This window comes from Triturus cristatus, chromosome 7 (genome assembly GCF_964204655.1).
Source record: "Triturus cristatus chromosome 7, aTriCri1.1, whole genome shotgun sequence".
NCBI classification, from domain to species: domain Eukaryota; kingdom Metazoa; phylum Chordata; class Amphibia; order Caudata; family Salamandridae; genus Triturus; species Triturus cristatus.
The window spans coordinates 784,999,914-785,025,733 of NC_140590.1; the positions used below are offsets into that span (position 1 = coordinate 784,999,914).

At 46.9% G+C, this 25,820-nt stretch overlaps 1 protein-coding gene across 2 annotated transcripts in view; it reads left to right on the forward strand.

Moving 5' to 3' along the window:
- Positions 1-25,820, forward strand: part of CLINT1 (clathrin interactor 1) — a 565,784-nt gene that overhangs the window by 345,322 nt on the left and 194,642 nt on the right. The gene's annotated exons all lie outside the window — the stretch shown is intronic.

The window sequence follows — 25,820 nt, forward strand, 5'->3', positions numbered from 1 at the left end:
AGAGGTCCTGCACCCAGAACCAGAGAGCCTCAGCCTTGCGGCATGGCTCCTGAAGACTTGGAGTTTGCGCACCTGAACCTACCTCCAAGCACTATGCGAGTGCTGCGGGAGGCAAGGAGACCTACAACACGAAAATGCTATGGGGAGAAATGGAAAAGGTTTACAATATGGTGCAGCAGAAATAAACTACTGAATAAAATGACAACAGAGTCAACGGTGCTTAGATATCTCACACACCTACTAAAAAGTAATCTATGCTCATCCTCCCTAAGGGTACACCTAGCGGCAATCGTAGCTTACACACGAGGGGAGAGAGGAGGAAGTCTCTTTACGTCACAGGTAGTAAAGAGGTTCCTGGAGGGGGCGAAAAGAATTGCACCACCAAAGAGGATGCCGCCGCCAGCATGGAACCTCAACGTGGTCCTAACCGAGCTTATGAAGGCGCCGTTTGAGCCCATTCCCAAGGCCACGCTGCAAATGCTGACAATGAAAACAGCCTTCCTGGTAGCGATAACCTCGCTGCGCAGAGTGAGCGAGCTGCAAGCACTGACACTGCAAGAGCCCTACATCCAGATACACAAGGATAGGGTGGTTCTAAGAACGGACCCACACTTCATGCCTAAGGTGGTGTCGGCATTCCATATGAACCAGACAATTCAGATACCGAGTTTCTTTCAAAACCCCACGACAAGCGCAGAAAGGGCACTGCACACTCTGGACGCTAGAAGGGCAGTGATGCACTACATTGAGAGGACCAAAGAGCACAGGAAGACCAAGCAGCTCTGTGTCCTTTGCAACTAGTTTCCTGGGTAGACCCGTGACAAAAGCCACCATTGCACAATGGATTGCACTGACAATACAATTCTGCCACAAACAAGCAGGGCAGGAGCTATCGGATGGGCCATGAGCCCACTCCACAAGGAAGAAGGGAGCAACTATTGCCTTTCTGGCAAATACGCCCATTCAAGACATATGCCTGGCGGCAACATGGGCTTCGGTGCACACGTTCACTAAGCACTATTGCGTGGACATTCAGATGAACAAGGAAGCACAAGTAGGACAGAAGGTGCTTCAACACATATTCAACAGCCAACACTCATCTACCACCCAGCCGCCGCAAAGATAACAAACCGCTACAAAGTCTATGCACAGCATAGTGAATCCAGAAAGATTCACGCTGCAAAACGAATAGTTTCTTACCTGTCGGTGTAGTTTTGCAGCTTGAAGATCTTTCTGGATTCACTAGCGAACCCACCCACCTCCGCCAGGAAGATGAGGATGGAGAAAGAGGAGAAAGGACAAGGAAGAACAGAATAATTGGAATACTAAAGGAAATTGGAAAAGGAAAATTAAGAGAACGCCTAGGGTTAAAACAAAAAAAAAAAAAAAAGGGAAAAAAGAACCCGAAGATGGCGCCCAAAAGGTGGGACTTCCGCAGGAAGCACGACAACGTCACGAGAGGTGCACCAAATGGTGGGACGTCGACGCCCACCTGGGCTACGAAAAAAAAAAAACGAAAAGAGACTACGAATCCGGACCTAACCACCAGATCGCGGAATAATGCACAGCATAGTGAATCCAGAAAGATCTTCAAGCTGCAAAACTACACCGACAGGTAGGAAACTATTCGTTATGTTTTAAAAACCAAAACATAAATAAACGGAATTGTGATTTACAATGTCAATAGCTCAAACTTGCAAAATGCTAGACCTGTTGCATTTCAAATGCTTGTTTTGGGTGCCGGGGCTTATTTTTGGTCCCAATCCGACCCTGCTAGTGTCACAGTTGACAGCTCAAAGAAGTGGCCTTTAACTCCTTAAAATTGATTCATTTTGTTCTTGCTGCGGTAATCGACTACTTGAGTTTGAAAAAATGAACTCATGGGTACATCTGTTGTTATATCAGAAATGCTTAAAAATCTCTAGGTCCCATCAAAATATATATCGAAATTCTCATTTTCTGACAATATGCGTCTGAGAAGTGCCTCGACATCGTTCTCCACGTTTACACTGGGGATCTCCGGGACTGATGTCGCGTATTCTGATATTTCTACTTGAGCGACTTCCGCTGTCTTCAAGGGTTTTTATCACGCTGGTATGTTTGGACTCCAATGCGGTCACCCACTCTGCAGTAAATCTTGATTGCAAGCTCATTCGTGATAAAAGTTTCAACTTGATCCAGCTTGCACTCCGCTTTCTGCAGATTGTGATCTCTGTTCATCCAGTCAAGATTTTTTATTTGCATGCTGGAACTTATATTTCTGATTTCTTAAGGGATAAACCAGACAAGTCCCAAACTGCAACAACTTTGTAACAGAAAATAACCGGGGCACAGGATGCAAAACGGAGGCTAGGTCCGATGAGACCACACAGGCCGCAGCAGGGAGAGGCAAGTAGGAGGGAGTGGGGGTGAGATTAAGGGCTGCAAGGAGGCAGGGCGGGGAGAGGGACGCTGTACGCGTGGCAGTGTTAATACGAGATCAAAACAGAGACAAGACCATCTGCGGCCGAGGAAGATGGCGACTGCTGGCGAGGGGCTCCCTCCCGACTCACTGGCAGTGACTTCCCGTAGTCCCCTGCCGCCGGGAGGGACTAACCTTGAAGAGGATGGGGGCTGACTGATGTATGTCTACGTTAACCTTCCTCAAAGGTACACTGTAAACTGATGACCCCAAACTCGCGTTCACACCCATCTGACTTCAATGTCTTGACAGCCACTTAGCAATACAATCCATTGGCTTTACATCACAGAGCAGGAACTCGGTGGAGCGCTGTGTGACTGGATTCGTGAGAGACACCATCAGGGGGTGCTGACATGAAGTGGACGCCAAGCGACGTGAAAGCAGAATGACTTTAATGAAAAAAAAAAAGGGAAAGTGAGCGTGTTAAACAGAGCACGGTGTCCCCCGCGCTAAACTTAAATGTTAAATAAATAAAGTGAGCGCGGTGTCCCTAGCGGATGCCGCGCTTATTATAGTAATAAATGACATACAATTTACAGCGCATAGCGCTGCAGCCGCCATTGTCCCCATCAGTGTCCATTAAAAAAAAAATAGTGCTCACCCAACAGACAAAGCCCACTTTGTAACGCCGCAAGCAAACGATAAAGTCCAGATGGGCCGTACCAAAAGGAGACAGGGCGGTAACAAAAAAGCCTCATTTGCAATGGGAAGCCAGCGTTTACCCTAAACGGTGACGCAAGCCAATCAGAATGATGGGTGGGACTGCAAGTCCCCTTCTGAAATCTCCTTGATCACAATAAGCCTCGCAAAGCGAGCAGTGCGTGTGCGCTGCAACACAGGTCTGCGAGACCTAAAAACCGGGTTGCTCCATTTCAGTGCTCCATTTCAGTGCTGCCTAGTGGTCCCTTGAAAAACTGCAACACTAATGTGAAAGATGCAGCATCGACCTTTGCATATATTGAAGACTGCTTTAAACAAGCATTCGCAAAGCAATTGGTCTCTTTTCTATATAAAGATAAGCTAAGCCCATTGCCAGTGTTTGTTTTTAATTATGTAAATTTAGTGTATGTAGACAAATGTTTATTAAAACATTATTGTAATTATAAAACAGCACCAATCTACGTATTAACTACATGAAAAACAAATGTATGTTGAGATCTACAATTTCATTACTAAAAGCCATCTAAAATACAGTCAGTATAAAAATAATTTTCTTTAACCAAACAATGACCTAATGGAATCGTCACGTTTATAAAGGCATTGCAGGTAGAAATTGTATATAAATGATCTCTTACTTTTTAGAGCAACTACTAAGGCGACAGCCCCCTTTTTAAGATGACCCGTTTCATAAAACCTTGCTTCAACAATCAAGGTTTCAGCCCTATTTTTGATTTCAATATTTTTAGCCTCAACTGAGTATCCTGTTTTAAACATAAAGAAAAGCAAAAGAAACACCACAGATATTTGTCAAACAGGTAGATGAGCAAACCGTTTTATGATTTTTATCCAGTGACCTTCTCATGGAAATGTCTGTTTTACATAAAATGAACCTCACTAAATTGAGATGCTGCAATTCATGAAAGCTACAACAGGCAAAAAGGATCTTTATCTGTTCTATGCTACATTGAAAATCATATCATGATTTTCATCAACCAAGCAGGATTTATGAAGTGTGGCTAATCACCCGTAAAAGGATCCAAGCGCTGAGGGTTTGCTGCTTCAGGTGGGTTCAGTTGAATATCCAGGTCTTGAGTGCCTTCCGGAATTCTAGGAGAGAGGTGGAGGTTCAGGATTTAGCCGCGGCGTAAGAGAAGCAACATCCTCCACTGTTGCTTTGGCGGATGAGTGGGGTGTGTGTGAGGGAGCAGGAAGGGGAGCTCAGGTGTCTGGAGGTTTGGTGGAAGTTCAGGTGGTGGTTGATGTAGGCTGGCCCTTGGTTGTGCAGGACTTTGTAGGTGTGGATCAGCATCTTGAATTGACATATTTTCTATATGGGGAGCCAGTGGAGTGTCTTGCTGTGAGGGGTGATGTGGGTTTGTTTGGGGAGGTCGAGAAGGAGTCTAACCGCCGAGTTCTGTATGGTTTGCAGTTTCTTCAGGAGGTGAGTGGTGATTCCTGCGTAGAGTGCATTGCCGTAGTTCAGGCTGATAGTTATAGTAGGTCTGGTACTGATGGGGAGCCATTTGAAGACTTTTCGAAGCACATGAAGAGTGAGGAAGTAGGGTGATGATGTTTTGATCAGTGTTTTAATGGTTTATTTGCTGTCCAAGATAATGCAGAGGTTATGAGCATGGTCTGTCAGTGTGGGTAAAGTCCTCATTCCGAGGGCCACCAGGAGTCATTCCACAGGGCGGTGTTTCCAAAGATTAGAACTGCCGTGTTGTCTGTGTTGAGTGTCAGGCAGTTGTTTTTCATCCAGTCAGCGAATCTTGTCATACACTTCCGAAAGTTAACTGTCATGATGGCAGGGTCTACTGAGAGCGAGAGGATGAGCTTTGTGTTGTCTGCGTAGGATATGATGTTTAATTCACAGGCTCTGACTATGTTGGCCAGGGCGGTCATGTAGGTGTTGAACGGCGTGTGGTTGAGTGTCTTCACTTGACATCAGAACAGGAAAACAACTATAAGACACGTTATGATTGCCCCACATATTCCCAGAAACAAAATACCTTGGAGTACGAAGACGGAGTAAGAACTCCCAAAACGCAAGCCTAAGGACTAAACGGAGTGCTTGGATCACAGTACCTCCATTTCAGAAATGTGTAGTACTACCACCTGAAAGTCAGTGTGTATTTTTTCTAAGCTTTAGTGCGGGACACACAGTGAAGTACGCTAAATTGTTGGCTAATTTTTGGTTTCTCCTGTTCTCATATTAAACCTTAATGGAGAGCATATTCATTTCTGTTGTAATGGTGATGAAGATTTCATGATGATGAACGTAAGTTACTTTTTTTAGTGTAGTTACTATATCCCTGATAGGCTCTGCGCATTGGAATAATATACACTATAGTTTTGACATAGGACTGAGGTCAGTATGTCTATCGAGTACATTAAACTTAATTACTTGTGTGTGCCAGCTAACTCAGAGGTCACTAGAACACTTCTTGAATAAACAAGAAGGGATTAGTTTCTGACAACCGCATAAACATGCCAACTTTGTTTCCCTTAGACAAAAATAGATAGACGGGCATTTCAATAAAAAGGGTTTAATGAACAGTCTTATTTCTCGTGCAAGAGATATGAACTGCTACAATCGTAAGACAAAATGCGAAGTAAAATATGTACAGCGTTAGCAGTAAGATAAAATAATACTGCAATAGCATGGTTTGTAGCTATGACAGATATTCATAAAAATACATACATAAATAACACAGGCTAAAATGTTAATACTCCTGTGATGCTTCTAGCTAGTTCTACCCCAGTGTACTTAACCTAAGTGTAGTATGAGGTAAGAAGTAGGTACTGTTTGTCTATAGTCTAATTTAGCTATAGTTGCCAAGATTTGCCAAAAGTCCCTCTAGGTTCTAGTCTAGGTTCTCTGCGAGGAGGATGATAGCGTCTGGTCAGTGCGTCAGGCGGGGCCTTGACTTCCTTCTGAACTTGGCGTGGCGAGCCGCGTCGTGCAAGTAGGCAGCCGAGCCGTGGTTTGCCATGGTAAGTGAAGGTATATTTATACCTTGAAGGTGTTTAGGAATGCCAGTATTGACGTAAAAGTCGGGCAAAAGAACGTCATGAATAAACCCCTAAGGAATAGATGTTCATGCATAATAAATGAGTTCTTGGAGAAATCAATATCCAAGCAAGGGGAAGTTCTAAAGGCTTAAGAGTCTGGTTTTTCAAGAACTCGTTGTGACGTAGATGAACGGATGTAGGTGGCCATGCCTGTATTTAGTTAGCATGGATAATGTCTAAATAAGGGTAGGATTTCTATCCCTAAATATGGGCAATGCAAATTGTGCCTATATAAGGACATAAATCGGAAAACCTATATACGGTACCTAAATCGACACACAACACCCACTCCACTTTCGTATGAACTACATTACTAAATCCTAAACATATCTAAAATATAGCTACCTATGGATGGCTAAAAACATGTCTAAAAATACATTGTAAAATGCATAAAAACTGTTGCCATGCATAACAATGCACTGGTGCTGTATATATTAAAGCAATGTTTCATTCTAAGCATATATTTACATTGAATGCTAAATGAATGAACATACATATATATTCACATTATGAAATGGCTCGTAAATACAGAAGAAAAAAGGTCGAAACCATTTCATGCTAAGTTACATAAATCAATTGGTATTGACAAGGTGACATATTGTCTCTAAAAAGTGTATCAAAGAATTCTGTTCTCTATGAATAGTTCTACTGTAAGCAGATTACTGTGCCAAATAAGAAAAATTCTAATTTGGAAAAAAAAAATTATCATAGGAAAAAGTTCCAAGTTTAGTCTTTGTTTTGAAAGATGAAGGCCAAATTCAGACTCTTCCCGGTACGCTGTGTGCTGAATCAAAAGGCAGTGTATGGAGATGGAGAAAACCTGAAATCTTCGAACCCTGTAGACAAAAAGTCATCCACCGTTGTAGGTGAAAGTTGGATTACCTCATTTAGAAGACTAACCGCAGATAGATGAGAAGCATCGCCTTCAGCATTGGTCGCATCAGCAATGTTCGAATCGGATGTTACCTGCGTGCCTGTTTCCTCTCGTACCTCAGCAGTAGCAGTTTGCGTCTGTGAGATCTCAATGAGTGCTGTCATCAGGATTGGTAGCCGCTGGGGACAACACACAGCATGGGCCGTTACCGGGTCCAGCAGAGTATCGTTATCCGTACGCATGACTGATGGGAGTGTTAGACAGATGTCTAGCACACATTCTTTACCGCAAAGCAGGCAGCGTAGAACAGGTAAGATGCAATCTTGCCAGATTGGTCTGAATGACAGAAACCATGTGGTATTTAATTCTCGTAGACGAAGTAAACCTAAAGTTTGGACGATGTGCTCACGACACTTCATCTCCAATAGAGCTCTCTCTATGGTGCTCGGAGTGACGCTGAGGATTTGGCTTGCCATATCAGAGCAGTAGGAGCAAAAATAGGATCCCTGCAACAAGTACAAAAAGTAGTGGCAGTCCGCCAAACACAGAGTGCACGAAATTGGGAATTATTCCGAGGACTGCTTGAAAAGGTGCTAACAGTCCTGAACACACGGTCTTAAATACATGTACAATACCGCTCGTATCAGACATGTTTGATATGTTCCAAGATTTCTGAGAAATGTATTGGGTAGTTTGTATTCAAAAGGGCATGCATCTCGGCAGAAGTCCTTGCGACTTGTAGATCATAGGTTTCTTTGGCCGAGGTCAGTGGCAGTCTTTTCTCCTTTTTACCAGCAAAGGGCGGCAGTAGTACTATTCTTGATCCGTGGATTGCTAGGACAGGAACTGGTTGTCTGTAAGAAGGCTCAAATTCCTTCTTGTCCGCGATCTTTTCTCTGACTAGATCACCAAGCTTTGGGATCCAGACAGGCCTTGCTGGGACAGTTGGTTTTTCCCCAGTGGTGGTTGGCTTCAGGAACACGTTGCTTTGTTTCAATCTCGGTTCATTTAAGACCTGTAAAACAGCCAAACGATCTTTGATATCAAACTTATTATTTTCCACCACTGTGCCTTTCATGTCAAGGTCCGGATTCAACATTCTAGTTCTAAATAGGACTTCATATGGAGTGACACACCCTAGAGAACCTCTTGGCAAATTGTTTAATGAGCGTTGGACCCCAAAAATATGTTTGACCCACCCATCACATGAACCTAATACCCTAGCTGTTATAGACTGCTTTATGTTAATAACATACTAATGAGATTCCGGAGCACCAATAACATCTTGGATCCATCTCAAAATGGTTTCCGCCCTGGTCACAGCACTGAGACGGCTCCCTTGGCTGTGATAGATCATCTACGGACCATTCTCGATTCCGGTCATACGGTGGCACTGATCTTTCTTGATCTGAGTGCCGCATTTGATACGGTTTCGCGTGAGATTCTGTTACAGCGTTTGGAGGAAGCTGGTATGGTGGGCCTGGCACTGGAATGGTTCAGATAGTTTCTGACCGAAAGATCTTTCCGAGTGTCGTCCCCCGTCATTTCTTTCTCAGGCTCATCCCATCGATCAGGGGGAGCCTCACGGCTCTGCATTGAGCCCCATACTGTTTAACTTGTATGTTCAGCCTCTTGCAACGGTGGCCAGACACATGGGCCACACCATGGTCTCGTATGCAGACAATACGCAGCTGGTGGTGGCCCTCTCAGACGGTTCCACATTGGATGCTTCTAGGTTTAAGAGTGGCCTGGCTGCCGTTGCAGAGTGGATGACTATAAATTGCCTCCAGTTGAACGCTAATAAAACAGAGGTCCTGTTGGTGGGGAAGAACACGCGCTTGTGGAGTGAGCAATGGTGGCCAAACGCTCTTGGTAGTACCCCCACCCCTAAGTCAGTGGTTAAGAACTTGGGGGTATGGATGGATTCCACCCTTAGTTTTCAAGACCATACTAAAAAGTTGCCGGCACTTCCTTTGGCCTCCTCCGGGGACTTAAGCCCCTTTTGAAGTTCTTTGATCCACCTACGCGTCAGCTGATTGTTCAATCTGCCATTCTATCTAGATTAGACTACGCTAGTTCTCTCCTGTTGGGGGCTAATCAGACTGAGGTTATGTGGTTGCAGCGTGTTCAGAATGCTGCCGCTAGAGCCTTGTTGGGACTCCCGCGTAGTTGCCCCTCTGCTGGTGCCATCCGGAAGCTTCACTGGCTACCTATGGCTAAGCGAATCCAATTTAAGACACTTTGTCTATCTTTTAAGATCTTGAAGCTTGCCTCACCCAGCCTGTTAACTAACTTGCTTGCCCCGTATGTTCCTACTCGCCAGCTGCGCTCCTCAGGGCAGCATCTGGTTAGAGTTCCCCTGGCCGGGGGCCGTTCCTTTTGCTGCTTGGCAGCCAAGTTATGGAATGCTTTGCCTCTCCAGATCCGCAGGATGGAACGTTTGTTGAACTTTAGGAAAGCTATCAAAACTTTTCTCTTTCCCTCTGCCTAGTCATTTTTATCCTCTTACTTGTTCTATGCGCCTTCCTGTTCTGGTTCATAGCTCCGATCTTCTGAGGCTGGCAGCGCCGGGACGCTTCTTTGCTGAGGCAGATGCGCGCTATATAAATTCAGATAACATAACATGTCCCGGTTTTTTCTTTCCACAACAGAATTTCCCTCCGGATGGAATGGAGAAGAATACCGCAATGCTACGCCCAAACTGGCCATGGCTTCTTTGTAAGCTCGAGAGCTAAACGCAGGACCCTGGTCAGAATGTAGTGTGCCAATTGTGTATGTGCCGATAAAGACTCGCAAATCTTTTATAACAGTTCGAGCTTCAGCCGAGCGCTGAGGCCACATCCAAGGGAAACTGGAACACGAATCCACTGCGATCATGATATATTTATAGTTACCATCCCTTTGTAAGGGACCGCAGTGGTCCAGGTAAACACATGCTAATGGTTTATCTGAAATTAACAGGGGCGTCTGCGCAGGGCGTTTCACAGTAGAGACTTTCATCTTCTGGAATATTTTGCATTCCAAAACATAATTCCTGGTCTGTTTCCTAATGCCTGGCCACCAGTATCTCTGTTTTAATAACGATACTGTGGCGGAAACACCTGCATGAGCAGAGGCGACCCCTTCATGTGCTGCTAGGATTAGTCCTAATCTATGTTCCATGCTTGGTATTACCCTATCCCCCACTCCAGGAATTCGAGCACACGGAACATTGTTCGCATCAATTATATACGAGTTTGAGCGGAAACCTTTAGGTAACGTTGCACCGCTGCCTTTGCTTAAAGCATTGACAGCCAGTATTATTTCACTGTCTATTTTTGTTTTTGAACGAGTGATTGCAGCTACAGAAGCCGTTTGCACAGCCCCTTTTGCGGCTTCATCAGCCAATTAATTCCCTTCATCGTAAACGCCATCACGTTGATGAATCAACGTGTGTATCACGTGAGTGTTTTGTAGTCCGTTTCGCAACTGAACTACTTGTTCCCAAAGCGTTTTATGCTTGATTGTGCCACCTTTTGCATCTTTGAAACCATTTTGAAGCCGATTCTGTAAATATTCATTGCATGATTGAACACAATAAAAATTGCACACTAGGAGTGTGGGGAATTCGCGATCCGTATTTTCAAGTGCCATTTTAAATGCTTGTAGTTCAGCTCACTGAGCTGTACAATCTCCTAAAGATTGCATTTTTGTGACCATTGGTCTAAATTTGCCATCGAGCATATGACCTTTAACGATCGCGCATGCTGCACTATAAACTTGCTGGTTGTGCAGAGCCGTCAGTATAAATTATAAATTCGTACTGGTCAAGAGGGAGAATTTCAGTAGGCAGAGGAAATTCTTGTTTGTATTGCAGGAATGCTTGTGTTTTTAAATAAGGATCAAAAACTTATTCAACATCAGTTGCAGCAAGAGAATTAACCCACTGTATCCATCTTGGATGTAAAGCTTTTGCATTCGGAATACTCGCTTTTGTAACTGCCTCTAAGGCTGGTACAGGGGTTACAACCATAATGTGTTTCCCCTGTGGTAGGGCTCTTTCTTTTGCTACAGCGGTTCGAACTGCTGTCAGAATTTTTTCTGTCGATGTAAATTTCATTTCTGCTTGCGTATACAAATGTGATTTGTATGCAATTGGTACTTTTTCACCTTCGTTAAAAGTTAAGTGAATCCGCATTGACCCGGAATGATTCGGATCACTAAATTGCGTACGTTTACGCGTGTTTGTAAGTGTTTTGTTGCTATCATGTCAGCTTGAAGTGAACGCAGGATATCTGTGTGTTCCTGTGTCCAATGTGTGATTTTAAAATCAGGTTTGATTAATTCGTAGAGAGGTTTAACCCTTTCTGCGTAGTTTAAAATGTATGTTCTTCCAAAATTTTGGAAACCTAGAATAGACTGTAAGTTTTTCATTGTTTTTGGAGGTTGGAGCAGTACACACTTTTCTAAAAGGTTGGCTGCCAGGCTTTTGCCTTCACTTGATAGTTCATATCCAATTAAAAGGACGTTGAGATGGGCAATTCTCGATAAATTGAATTTATAACCTTCAGAGGTGAAGCCCAGTATAATGGTATTCACCCTGTTCAAGTGCCTGTTCAGGTCATCATCTGTCAGATAGATATCATCGACATATGACAATGCCTTGTCATCATAAATTTATAGTAACTGTTACCCTTGCTGAGAATAACCCTGGACTATTCTTGAATCCCTGAGGGAGACGACAGAATTGACGCTGGGTCCCTATTATTGAGAAAGCTATCAAATACCTACTTTCAGGTGCTATGTTTTGACAAAAGAAACCGTTCGAAATATCTAATGTGGTTTTATATTTTTTAAGCACAATGTTATTCCTTAATGCTGTACTATGTGCATTTTGCACTGCAAATGTTTTACAACAAGAATCTGAAAGAGACACGTTAGTGATAGATTCCTTACCTTAGAATAGCCCCAGGCGTCAGACTGGATCCGGAAAGTCCGGAAGCCAGCAAGCGCAGATCCGAATAGAGCATGTACCTTAGTCACTTTTTGACTACCATTTTGTGACTTTTGTCTCCCCCTTTTTCTCCTGGTGCACGTAGGGATGCCTGGCTTTAATTCTTGTGAGGCCTGCCTCGCAACATGTCGGTCGCGGATCCCCATGATGTTTGCCTCTACTGTCTGGAGGCTGACCATAACTCCCGGGACTGTCGAGCCATGGCCCCGGACGCCTTGAGGGAGCGGCACCGTAAGCTGCTGGAGGTCTGGCACACGTCCCAACGCTGCTCCAGGGACTATTCCCGGGACCGCTCGTGGGGCCGCAGTCATCGCTCTTCGAGCTCCAAGTCTTCGCCATCGGATTCCGGTAAGCGACGACATAAAAAGAAGTCGAGTGTGCTCGCTCTCCGACGTCCCCCAGTCGGCCCTCTGATGCAGACGAGGGGGACAGGGGCTCTGGCCCTGCGGCTCCTTTGGAGCCTGGGAGTCCCGCGGCCTACCTGCCTTACCCGGGTCCGTTGGCGACTACCGAACAGGTGCAAGAGTTTCTTGCCACCATGGACCGCCTTTTTAGGCCTTGGGCTCCCGCCGGCGCGCCTTCGGGCCCGTGTCCAGATCCTGTTGGCCCGCCGGCACCGCCGGCGGATCCAGCCTCGGCGCCACAGGATCCTCTGCCGTTGGCTCCGGCCCTGGCGGCACGAGGTCCGGTGCTGCCTGCTCAGGCCCCAGCGCCACCCTCTGCTCCGCCTCCGGTGCCGCAGTGGGTGCTGTTTGTCCCCCCCCTTGCCCCGATTCCAGGACCATTTCAAGCCTGCCTGGGATCTGCAGTGGGAGGCAGCCCCGGCCGGCGCCGTTTCCGACGCCGTTTGTCCCCTCTCCGGCTCTGCCGCCGCAACCGGTTCCTCCTGCGACGGAGGTGAAGGATGACTGGGTGGGGTCCGAGGTCCCTCTTGCCCGTCAATGTGACTCCGAGCAGGACTGGGTGGACGATCTGGAGGACGCCGGCGACCTCGATGTCTCTTCTGACCCGGAGTTTGACTCTTCCCCCGCCCACGATGGAGGAGGGCACTTCCTACACGATGGTGCTCGATCGGGCTGCTGAGGTCCTCAATCTTGATCTTCCTACTGAGGTGCTCCAGACGGCTTCGGCTTCGTCGGAGCCTCTGCTTCCCTCCAACCAGTCCCTCACCGACGTCCTGTTGGGCACTTGGTTGCGACCGGCCACAGGCGCCCCTGTGGATAAAAACATCGCCAGGCGTCACCGCCCGGCGCCTGGTGATCCCGCGTTCTTGACCACTCATCCCACGCCTGAGAGTATGGCCATCCAGGCCTCAACGTCACAGAGTGCCTTTCCCACGGCTCGGCCGGATAAGGACTCTAAGAAGCTGGAGCAGTTTGGTAAGCAGTTGTTCAAGTCGGCCAGCTTGGGGCTGCGGCCGGTGAACACCGCCTGTTTCTTGGGCCACTATTCCCATGTGGTGTGGGACATGGTTGCTCAGGTGTTACCTCAGTGTCTCGAGGAGGTCCATGCCGTGCTTTCCCAGGCAGTTGCTGAGCGTAAGGATGCGGCTAAGTTCGCCATTCGGCGTGGTCTGGACACTGCTGACTCGTTGGGCAGGGCGATTTCTACGACTGTGGCGCTGCGTCGCTGCTCTTGGTTGCGATCCACTGGGTTCTAGCCTGATGTCCAGAGCTTGCTAATGGACATGCCCTTTGATGGCACTCACCTGTTTGGCGATAAGGCTGACAGCGCGCTGGAGTGCTTTAAGGACTCACGGGCCACGGCCAAGTCCTTAGGTCTTTCCACGTAGAGTCCAGCCACTCCTGGGTTTCGCTCCTTTCATTGCCAAGGCAGAGACGCCCAGGCACGTTCCTTCAACAAGCCTGTGCAGAACCAGCCTCAGTGTGGACGCGGCTTCCACAGGGGCGGCTCTGGGAACCAGCGTGGGGGGCAATCCACCTCCGCTGCTTCTACCTCCAAACCATCCTAATCCGAGCTTTGTGGGGTACCCCACGCCAGTGGGTGGCAGGGTCCGTCACTACCTCCACCACTGGCGTGATATCACACCAGACGAGTGGGTGTTGCAGATCATCCGCAGGGGTTATTCTCTTCCCTTTCAGTCCACCCCTCCAGCCATGCCACCTCGGTGCCACCGCATGTCGAGGGATCACTTGATGCTTCTCCACCAGGAAGCTACGGCCCTCTTGGCCAAGGAGACTATCGAGCGAGTTCCTCGGCCAGAAGTAGGGATTGGTTGTTATTCCCACTACTTTCTGGCCCCCAAGAAGGACAAAGGGGGCCTGCGCCTCATCTTGGAACTCCGTAACGTCAATGGCTTCCTCCGGAAGGAGAAGTTCAAAATGCTGACTCTGGCTCAGGTCTTGGCTGCCCTCGACGCTGGAGACTGGATGGTAGTATTGGACTTGCAGGATGCATATTTTCACATCCCCGTCCTGCCGGCCCACCGGTGTTACCTGCGGTTCACGGTAGGCCAGGAGCATTTTCAGTTTGCCGTGCTCCCCTTCGGCCTTACCAGTGCCCCTCGGGTGTTCACGAAAGTGATTGCGGTGGTCGCAGCTCACCTGCGCAGGTTTGGGGTGTCAGTCTTCCCCTACCTCGACGACTGGCTGTTGAAGGCGGGCTCGCCCCAGGCAGTTGTCCACCACCTTCAGACTACGGCCGACCTCCTGCACTTGCTGGGGTTCTCCATCAATGTGCCGAAGTCGCACCTGAGTCCCTCTCAGAAGCTTTCCCTCATTGGAGCAGTTCTGGATTCTACGCGGTTTCAGGTTTATCCTCCCGAGCAGCGAGTCCGGGATATTCAGGCTATGATTCCGATCTTTCAGCCTCTGTCCCGGGTGTCAGTCAGGATGACCCTCCGGCTCCTGGGCCTGATGGCCTCCTGCATCCTGCTAGTGCAACATGCCAGATTGCATATGCGGGCTTTACAGTGGGACCTGAAGTTCCAGTGGGCGCAGCGTCAGGGCAACCTGTCCGATCATGTCCAGATCTCGGAGGGCACTGCACGACAATTGCAGTGGTGGCTCACGAATCGCGATTGGGTCAAGGGCAGATCCCTCTCCCTTCCCCAACCAGAGCACACAGTAGTGACGGACGCGTCCCTCCTGGGATGGGTCGGCCACTTGGGAGAGGCGGAGATCAGAGGACTCTGGTCTCCGGCGGAGTCCCGGCTCCATATCAACCTCTTGGAGCTTCGGGCGATCCGGCTTGCACTGAAAGCATTCCTTCCCTCTGTCCGGGGAAGTGTAGTGCAGGTGTTCACGGACAACCCCACCGCCATGTGGTATTGCAACAAACAGGGTGGGGTGGGGTCCTGGGCCCTCTGTCAGGAGGCTCTGCGCCTCTGGACGTGGCTGGAACATCAAGGCATTTCCTTGGTGGTTCAACACCTGGCAGGTTCTCTGAATGCCAGGGCGGACGAACTCAGCCACCGGTGCTTGATAAATCACGAATGGCATCTACACTCGGACGTGGCGTAAGGTCTCTTTCAGCAGTGGGGAGAGCCTTGGTTCGATCTATTCGCCACCGAAGAGAACGCGCAATTTCCAAGGCGGCACTCGCTCGGCGACGCTTTTCGTCGCGAGTGGAGTTGCGGTCTTTTGTACGCCTTTCAGTCTATACCACTTCTGCCCAGAGTGCTGAAGAAGATTCGGTGCGACTGGGCCCAAGTCATCCTTGTGGCTCCGGATTGGGCCCGAAGATACTGGTATCCCGAGCTACTCAGCATGGCGGTCGATCCCCCGATCCGTCTGCCTCTTCGGGAGGATCTTCTGTCGCAGCAGCAGGGGACGGTCCTCCACCCAAACCTGTCCAGCCTCCACCTCCATTCATGGAGATTGAGCCGCGGCAGTTGACAGCTTTCGATCTTCCTCCCGAAGTCTGTGATGTCATTCTGGCAGCCAGGCTTCCCTCCACTAAGTTGGTATTCGCCTGCAGGTGGAACAAGTTTGTGGCATGGTGCACAGCAAAGGCTGTGGATCCCCTTTCTGCGCCTCTCTCTGAAGTTCTTCTGTTCCTCCTTTCTTTGGCCTAGCAGGGCTCTGCTCCGGGCACTATCAAAGGTTATCTTTCGGCCATCTCCGCCTTTTTGAGGCTTCCAGATCAGCCTTCTCTCTTTAAGTCCCCGGTTGTTAACCGTTTCCTTAAAGGCATTACGCACACGTTTCCTCCTGTGCCATTCTTCATGCCTCAATGGGACTTGGATCTCGTTTTTAGGTCTCGGCTAGCGAAGGCTGCGCTTGCGCAGTCTCGCTCGCGAGATTTAATGACTTGGAGAAGAGGGGCTTGAACCCGCCCCTCTTCTCCCCTCTTCTCCATTGGCTGGCCTCCCGTCCTTTTCGGATTCGGGGCGTGTTTTTTGCTACTTTTCTCATTTTCTCCTCCAGCCAATGGCAAGAGGAGAGAAAAGAAAAACACGCCCCCGAATCCGAAACCGCCGCTGCCTTTCTCCGAGGCATTTCTGCTTTGCCTCGGAGAAAGGCGGCGGCGCTGGGACTGATTTCTTTAGGTGGTCGGCAATCGTCTTGTCCCGTGGCTGCACAAATCGGCCACCGCGCTGGCCCAAAAATATCAGCCCACAGCTGCGACGCCGATGTGGGCACATTCCGACCCTGGCACACACAGCTTTAACGTTCACCACCTTTTAAGCGTTCTTCATGCGCTTGGGGGGCTGGGCTTGTGTTCACCACCTTTTAAGCGTTCTTCGTGCGCTTGGGGGGCTGGGCTTGCTTTCGGCTTCTTTCGGTAGTCCGTGCTGCGCGTTGTGTGCTTCTTTCGGAGAGGGTGGGTCTTATTTTTGCTTTTCAGTCCTGAGAAAGTCAACGGGATGCGGAAGTGAAGTGACTGGTGGACCACAGCGAGCCTATGACCCGCACAGCTGCTGGTGAGTAGAGTTGGCAGAGCGGCTTCGGGTTTGGCCTTTGGGAGGGAGGGGGGGGGGGGGGCAACAGCGCCTGTGACGCAGTCCTGCGGCAAGAAACACCGGGTCTGTAGCAGGGTCACGAGCGACAGTGTTTCCTTGTGTTGTTCCCTACTCACTGCTTTCAGACCAGAGTTATACCGGGTCCTCCTTCGCCACTGTGTGCATGGCCTTTTTATTGCCCCCTCCTTGGGACCATGCTGGTGGCACACCCTCCAGGCATACTGTCTTCCTCCCTTGTCCTGCTCCCCATCCATCGCAAAGAAAAGGCGGGAAGCTCCCGTATTCTCCACACACACGTAAGCTTTTAATGATAATGCTTTAAGCTAACCGGACATGGCACAGGTGTGATACGTGATGCCACCCAGTAGCGTGGTAGCAGGCTAGGCAGGTGCACTTTCATGGCATTCCATTCCAAAAATAACATTACAAAAATAATCTCTGATGGAGTTAGTATAGTAGCTATTCATATATCAGAATCCTTACCATGCCGGTGTACAATACATTGCAATAATAGTCAAAGTACAGTGCAAATTGCTGTAAAGGACGGTTAAGGTATATAGCTGGAAAAGCAATTAACATAGTCCGTAAGTGTGAGCTAATGACAAAGTTATAATAGAGAAATAGGCACATTTGAAATCGTACAATGCAGCAAAAATGGCTTTTTCTGAAAAGGTCGATGAAATTTCCTTAGCTTGTTGCTAGGGAGACGGGAGAGCTTCCCTTCCAGATATTTGCCAGCAAATAAGGGGTGATAGTGATTTTGTGTCTGAACTCGGGGGTTCGGTATGAAGAGGGGACATAGAAATCATTTCCCTCATAGCGCAGGCGATTTGTACTAGGTCCGGGCGAAATGCAGGTGTAACTTCGTGAACGTCATGTTACACTTATTGAAATTTGCTAAATTTCGACAGTACACAACATAGCATAATTACGTGCCGTTCACAGTAATATTTGGTAGTCCAAGCTCACGAATTATGGGAATGGCCAGAACGCTAGTGGCTGTTGCTTCATGCCACTTGTGTTTTTCACAGCAGAATGTCTGTCCGTCAAAATGCCTGTTGCTCCCACCCTTTCTTATATATTCAAAAGCGCGTTGCCGCATGGCATATTTATTTAGATTTAACCGCTACATGTATTTCAGTTTAATGCGTTGCACCTACTTTACCCAACACCCATTCTTTAGACTGTGGCATTGGTTCACTTGTTTGTTTAGCAACCATACGCCCCCGCCCCTCACCGCACCAAAAATGTCCCGCGTGACGAATTTCTACTTTCAGTTTCTATTTTCTGTTAATTGTGCTGATCGAGGGAGGAAGAGAGAGCAGCGAAGAAAGCCCACAGACACTACTAATTACCCTCTGCAAACTCTAATCTTTTTTTCAATTAAAACTCTTTCCTTCCCTCTTATGAAGGGGAGGGAGGAGGACAGAGATTGGAAGGGAGCAAAAAAGCAGGAGGGGATGGAAGAAGGAGGAGGGGGCGAGAGAGCACTGGATGCCGCTCTAGCTGACACAGAAAGCAGGGTCCGCCTCTTTTCCTCCTCTTCCTCCTCTAGCAGTGTGTGGTTTGTGTTTATGCCAGGCCGTGGTCAGTCCCTCTCGATGTCGTGTTCACCCAGGGGGAGGGAAACTGCAGCCAGGAGGAGGGGATTGAGAGAGAGCGAGAGACAGCCGTAAACCAAAACAAGCATTTACAATGCAACAGTCTCGGCATTGTTAAAGTTAGAGCTATTGGCATTGCTCATGACATTATTTTTGTTTATGTTTTTGTTTTTAAAACATGTAAAGAAACGGCATTGTTATTTACAATGTCAATAGCTTAATCAGTGAGTGTGTGTGGGTGGCTCTGTGTGGGTGGGTGGCTCTGTGTGTGGGTGGGTGGCTCTGTGTGTGTGTGGGTGGGTGGCTCTGTGTGTGTGTGGGTGGGTGGCTCTGTGTGTGTGTGGGTGGCTCTGTGTGTGTGTGGGTGGCTCTGTGTGTGTGTGGGTGGCTCTGTGTGTGTGGGTGGCTCTGTGTGTGTGGGTGGCTCTTTGTGTGGGTGCAAATGCAATAGGTCTCGCATTTGAGAGTGATTAAGCTATTGACATTGTAAATAACAATGCTGTTTCTTTAAGTGTTTTAAAAACAAAAACATAAACAAAAATAATGTCATGAGCAATGCCAATAGCTCTAACTTTACCAATGCCGAGACCATTGCATTGTAAATGCTTGTTACCTATCTGATGTGCGCTTCTTTCGACCCCCTTCATACCTGTCCTTTACATCTTCTTACTCAAAAGACGGCTTTTCTGGTCGCTATCAGCTCTGCCAGAAGAGTGAGTGAGCTCCAGGCTCTTTCTTCCAAACCTCCTTTCCTATCTGTTCATCCGGAAAATGTGGTGTTAAGGACCCGTCCATCTTTTTTGCCGAAGGTGGTTACGCCCTTCCACATCGGACAGACCATCACTTTGCCTACCTTCTTTCCGCATCATTCGAGAGAGGAAGATAGGCTCCACCGTCTGGACCCAAAACGTGCGCTCGCATTCTATCTGAAGCGTACCCAGCAGTTCCGGGTGGATGACCAGCTCTATGTTGGCTACGTGGGCACCAAAAAAGGTCGGGCTGTGCACAAACGGACCATCTCTCGTTGGGTCGTTCTGTGGCTAAGAAGGAGCCTCCTGTGGTGCTGCGTGCCCATTCTACCAGGGCAACTGCAGCCACTACTGCCTTGGGACGTGGCGTCCCCTTGCAGGACATTTGTCAGGCAGCTACGTGGGCCTCGCTGCACACGTTTACCAAGCATTACTGCCTTGACAGTCAGGTCCGGAGAGACGGCTTCTTTGGCCGTTCTGTTCTCCGTGACTTTTTGGTGTAATCTTTTCGCAGACCCACCACCGGGGTTGGTTTTGCTGATCATCACTAACATGTCTTTCAGATGCACAAGTTACTACTTGTGTAACGATATATCTATAAGAGACATTTGTGATAGATTCCTTACCGCCCCACCTATCCTCACCGTTCTGTGAACTGATTCTAGGGTTAAGGTCATCCCCCTTTCAGGTCCCTAGTTTCATGGCACCAGTGCTCAGTTTCTTGCATGGCTCTGCGTTCCTGGCGTGGAAAGTCATGTACAGAACTGAAGTCAGCGCGCATGGGTGGCGCCTAAGTAGTCTCTGTGACGTCATCCCGGCGCATACGATGCCAGTGACGGACGCTGAGCCGCACGACGCCTCCTACTGACGTGCAATGGTACTGCTACAAAAAGACTTTCCGGATCCAGTCTGACACCTGGGGATATTCTAAGGTAAGGAATCTATCACTAACTAATGTCTCTTACAGATATATCGTTACACAAGTAGTAACTTGTGTGTTTAGGTGCCTGTAATCCAAAACTAGACGATATGTGTTGTCTGGTTGCAAACAGGAAACAAAGGATTGTTCATTGATGAGGTGCATGTTTCAATCACCCCTTTGGTATTCAAGTTGATCTAAGATCTCCTGACCTCTTTTTTAGCTTCTTGCGTAATTGGATACTGCCTTTGTGCAGTTGGTTGATTTTTTAACTGGATCTTATGGTGAAGTGAGTCCTCATCCCATCCTACATGATTTTTGTATAATTCTGGGGCTTGGGCCACTGCCCATTTCCTGGCATAAGTATATTTTAAATGTACTGGAACATGGTTAGAGAAGGCTGGCATAATGATGTATTTGCCATGTGGGCACTCTTTGACAAATTCTGGTGGCCAGTCCCGTTCTGCTAGAAGTATATCATAACCCTTTGAAAGTCGCTCCCAAAAGAGTGCTTTCACTTTTCTTGGTATGTCTCCCTCCATCCGGAGTGTTATTTAATATAACCTTTGTGGAGAACTAACCCTGGTGTCTGCAGTTTCAACTCAAATGTCTTCATTCAGGTCCACTGTCTCCGGAAGTCCCTTCAGATTCTGGCGATCTATTGATACTTCTGCTGCGCTGTCCAACATTGTCTGAGCCCATTCTCCGTCCTTGAGTTGTGTTCTCAGAATCCTCGTTTTTCTGAACGTGTTGATCGTCTTTGGACTTCACGCGTTTTTCTTTTTGATCTCACCGTCCTCTTCTTTCGGATGTCTATGACGATATCTGTATCTTGATACCTGTCAGGTTTTCTCAAATTATCCCTATCCCTATTCCTGAATTTATACCACCTTTCAGAGGGCTCCTTTTGAGGAGATCTACCTCTGGATTGAGAATCTTTCTCTTTTGAATGTTTGTTATTTTCCCACTTCTTATTAGAAGAGGTAGGATTGTTTTTAGTAAAGGCCTTTTCAGAACTTTCAGACAGTTGTGGTTTAACTGGTTTCCCTCCCAAACTGTCTCGGCCTAATTCTTCATAGGATTTTTCAATTATTCTGGCTAGTTCTTGTTTTTTTTTTTTTTGTCAAACCACTTTAATCGATTAATTAAAATCCTAAAAGTACATCACAATAATTCATACAAATAAAATGCATTACAATATAAAATGTTTCATAAGAGGATCAACCAAGCCAATAAATGTGCCCCTAGTGTCAAAATCCGGACTGAGCATCAAGTTTTTTCCTTTTCCTTACCGCAGTTACCAGAAAGTTAGCAATATTAAAAATGATCCATGGGCAGTCAAGTAATTGAAGATACATCAGTGCTGGTTTAACTTGATAAAAACCTCTCCCTTGAAACAATGGTAAAACATACTTCGCACTGCTTACAGTATAGTGACTACAGAATAGGATAAAGTGCGCAGTGTCTTGGATTGAGCTGTCGTCGCATTTACAAATAGCAGCATCTTCTGGTTTGCACCAACCTTGAAAGCTCCCTAGATTAAAATGTATTAGGTTAAAACGGAATCTAGTCAACAGCCAGCGGTGAAAATGATTCGTAACTAACTTAAGATAAGGCTCAATCTGGGGGGAGGTTATTAGTAAGAAATGGGCCCTTACAGACACTTAATTGAGTTCCTCCCCCTCCCGCTCTAGAGACCTTAAATTCAAGAATTGAACTTTAATCTGGTTAACAACCCCCTTAGTAATCGTTTCTGTGTTGTCATAGATCTCAGGGTGCCCTAGATTACAAAATGATTTCTTGATATACAGGAGCCACGGGATGTCAAACGCTCTTATCTAAACCCATACAGTCTTTTAAGATCAGTCGGTTTAGAGAGAGTTCAGGGTTCAGCGATATTTTCAACCAGAATAATAAAGGGGCCAGACTTATACGATCAGAAACATAATCCATTCCTAATTCTTGGTGTATTGAGAAGGTGGAGGAAGACTGGGGGACGGAGAGGAGTGAGCGAAAGATTTTATTTTCTACAGTTTGAACACCCTCCGCTTTTTTGTACCCCCAGATAGCGGCACCGTAAACCGCTAAAGCTAGACATTTCGCCCTATAGATGGCAAGAACTGCCTCACATGGCTTGCCGCCCAAGCGTCGAGCAAAACTTAGTATAGCTGAGGAAGCTCTGCCTACGTTATTCTTCTTGGCTAAAAGCTGAGGGGTCCATGAACACCTGTCATCAAACAGGACCCCCAGGTAGGTAAATACCTTTACCTTTGTAACCTCTACTTCGTTACAATAAAAATGTTTGCCTCTGTTTTTGAGGGACATAACATGCGATTTAGTGCTATTCACCACTAAATCCAGGGAACTCATGAACTCCCCAAAGGAGTTCAGTAGTCGCTGTAATCCCAGAGGGGTACGGGCCAATAGAACAGAATCGTCCGCGTACAGAAGAACAGGTAAGCTACTGCTCCCTATACGCGGTATATCCAAGCAGGCCTTGCCTAGGGTGATATCTAACCTATTGATGTACAAGGTAAAAAGTAGGGGGGCCAGGATGCAGCCCTGGCGGACCCCTCTAGACGATTTAAAGTGTTGTGTGCATTTCCCCTCATGGGACACCCTTACTGCAGCATGTAGGTCTTGGTGCAAATCCGCAAGAAAATGGACTAGGCAAGGATCAATCCCCAAATCCAGTAGGATCGTCCACAGCTTGTTGTTGTTCTGTTACATCAAATCCCCTTAATTTCTGGCGGATTGCCACTGATGCTGCTTCTCCTTTAATATTAGATAATATTATTGATGAGACCTGGTCAAAATGTTTCAGTAACTTCATACCTAAATTCAGAGCAGTATTCGTTTTGAATTTGTTTCAGGACATCAGGTATTACCGCCATAGACTGAACACCATTGGTTTTAGTGTAGATAGCAGCAAAGACTGTGCCCCAAGTGGTGCAGTCTTCCAGATGTGGTGTTATCCCCATTGGTAAACAGATTGTTAGAATTCTAGGTTTCTCATAAGGGCTGGTATTAGGAAATTCCGCTTCGATTTGAGTAATTTTTTGAGCTACCCAGAACGGAATTTGTTCACGTTTTGTGGGCATTTTACCCATGACTGCATATAAAGTCTGTGGTGTGATTTTTAGCGCATTCTCCTGGTGAGAGGTTTTTCTTGGAATGGCTATTGTTGGTTGGACTGTGAAAGTCCGCATGACATATTGAACCAATTGTCTACATATTTTGATTAACTCCTTGATTTGAGCAAGTAATTCATCATTTGACATTTCTTCAAGGTCCGGATGAGGTGTGTAGCTGGCTAAAATCGGCCATGTTGCTTCTGGTCTACCTAGTGGACCGAGCATGGTAATGTGATTGTAATGTTTTAGGGCGCCTCGTATGTGAGTGGAATTTCAATATCCTTGAAAGGAATATATTCCTCAGGTGGTTCATCTTCTTTGTAGAAGTGAAGAGTTTTAGTTACTGGATTTGATTCTGGGAATACTATCCATGAATAGAATACCTCTGTCTGGTGAGATTCATGTGCCTCTATCACAAAAACTGCTCTACCACCTCTTGATGTTAGGCCATGGTTTATAAGTTTTAGAGTGATGGCTCGCCTTAAATTTGGAGCGAGGATTTTCGCATTTTCATCGGTTTCATTAAAACCTGTATAATCAAAAGCTGCTGCGACATCATCTGGTACAGCTCCACCGGTTCCGGTGTTATTATCCCCGTTTTGGGACATTTGTTTAATGAAAATTGCAGAGGAAGTTTCAAGGGAACAAAGATAAGGTGCACAATATTTTGGAACACTGTGTCCTTCAACGTTGAACAAACCAAACAGCTAATACATAGGATTTTTGTCCTACTCAGCTATGGCGGATGTTATCCCTACCCACTCCAGACATCTTATGGAGTATTAAGAGTACGGGTCTCTGAGAAAAGCACGACTGAGTTACTTCAGTATCTAGTGTTAAATTAGTGCCTTACCAAACCATTGGGCGCCATGTAGTGTAGTTCCTATATCCCCGATAGGCTCTGCGCATTGGAATAATATACACTATAGTTTTGACATAGGACTGAGGTAGTATGTCTCTATCGAGTACATTAAACTTAATTACTTGTGTGTGCCTGCTAACTCAGAGGTCACTAGAAAACTTCTCGAATAAACAAGAAGGGATTAGTTTCTGACAACCGCATAAACATGACAACTTAATTTCCCTTAGAATCGGAACAATCTCAGAATCGTGGAAACAATAGATAAGTTTCACTCAGTCAATCGTGCATGCTTCGTTTCTACAGAGTTACACAGAAATAGACGGGCGTTTCAATAAAAAGGGTTTATTGAACAGTCTTATTTCTCGTGAAAGAGGTATGAACTGCTACAATCATAAGACAGAATACGAAGTATAATATATACAGCGTTACCAGTAAGATAAAATAATACTGCAATAGCATGGTGTCTAGTTTAGCTATAGTTGCCAAGATTTGCCAAAAGTCCCTCTAGGTTCTAGTCCGCTCCATACCTTGGAACGAGTGAAGTTGGAATGTCTTTCCGAGTCTCGATCTCTAACACCCCGCAAGGGGAGTCAGAAACACTGGAACTGGATTCTCCTCGAGGAGGATGACAGTGTCTGGTCAGTGCGTCAGGCGGGGACTTGACTTCCTTCCGAACTTGCCGTAGCTACCCACGTCGTGCAAGTAGGCAGCTGAACCGTGGTTTGCCATGGTAAGTGAAGGTATATTTATACCTTGAAGGTGTTTAGGATTGCCAGTATTGACGTAAAAGTTGGGCAGAAGAACGTCATGAATGAACCCCTAAGGAATAGATCATGCATAATAAATGAGTTCTTGGAGAAATCAATATCCAAGCAAGGGGAAGTTCTATAGGCTTAAGAGTCTGGTTTTCCAAGAACTCAGCGTAACGGGTGTAGGTGGCCATGCTTGTATTTGGTTAGCATTGATAATGCCTAAATAAGGGAAGGATTTCTATGCCTAAATATGGGCAATGCGAATTGTACCTATATAAGGACATAAATCGGGAAACCTATATTCGGTATCTAAATCGACACACAACACTTTCCTATAGCTGTTGTCAATCATCATATTTATCGGCGACATGCCTGTAATCGAAAGTGACTTGAGTAGGATGTTACAAGGTATATTTAGTACTGAAGGGCTGATATCCTTTAGGGGGCGTGGCTAAATATTCGTTAAGTGTGTACTTTTCGGGGGCGTGGCTAGCAGCCAACGAAGATGGCCGCAGCCTAGGAGAGCTCTGTGATCGGAGGTGCTCCCTGATAATCCTGTCATTTATCCGACAGCTTATCGCGATCCAAGTGCTGAAGTACGTACCGGAACATCTCCTGCACAGCTGATGCCAGTTTGAGTTCTGTGGAAACAACCGGCAGTGACTTAGACTATGGTGAAGCAATTGCGGCCTGGGCGCCGAAGAAAAGCCGGGGCCTCGCGTAGATCGATCTCGGATGCGGGTGAAACTCTTAGATTCACGCAGATGTGAAAGAGACCGGGACAACGCATATAACCCCAGCGACCGCCGCAGGCTAGAC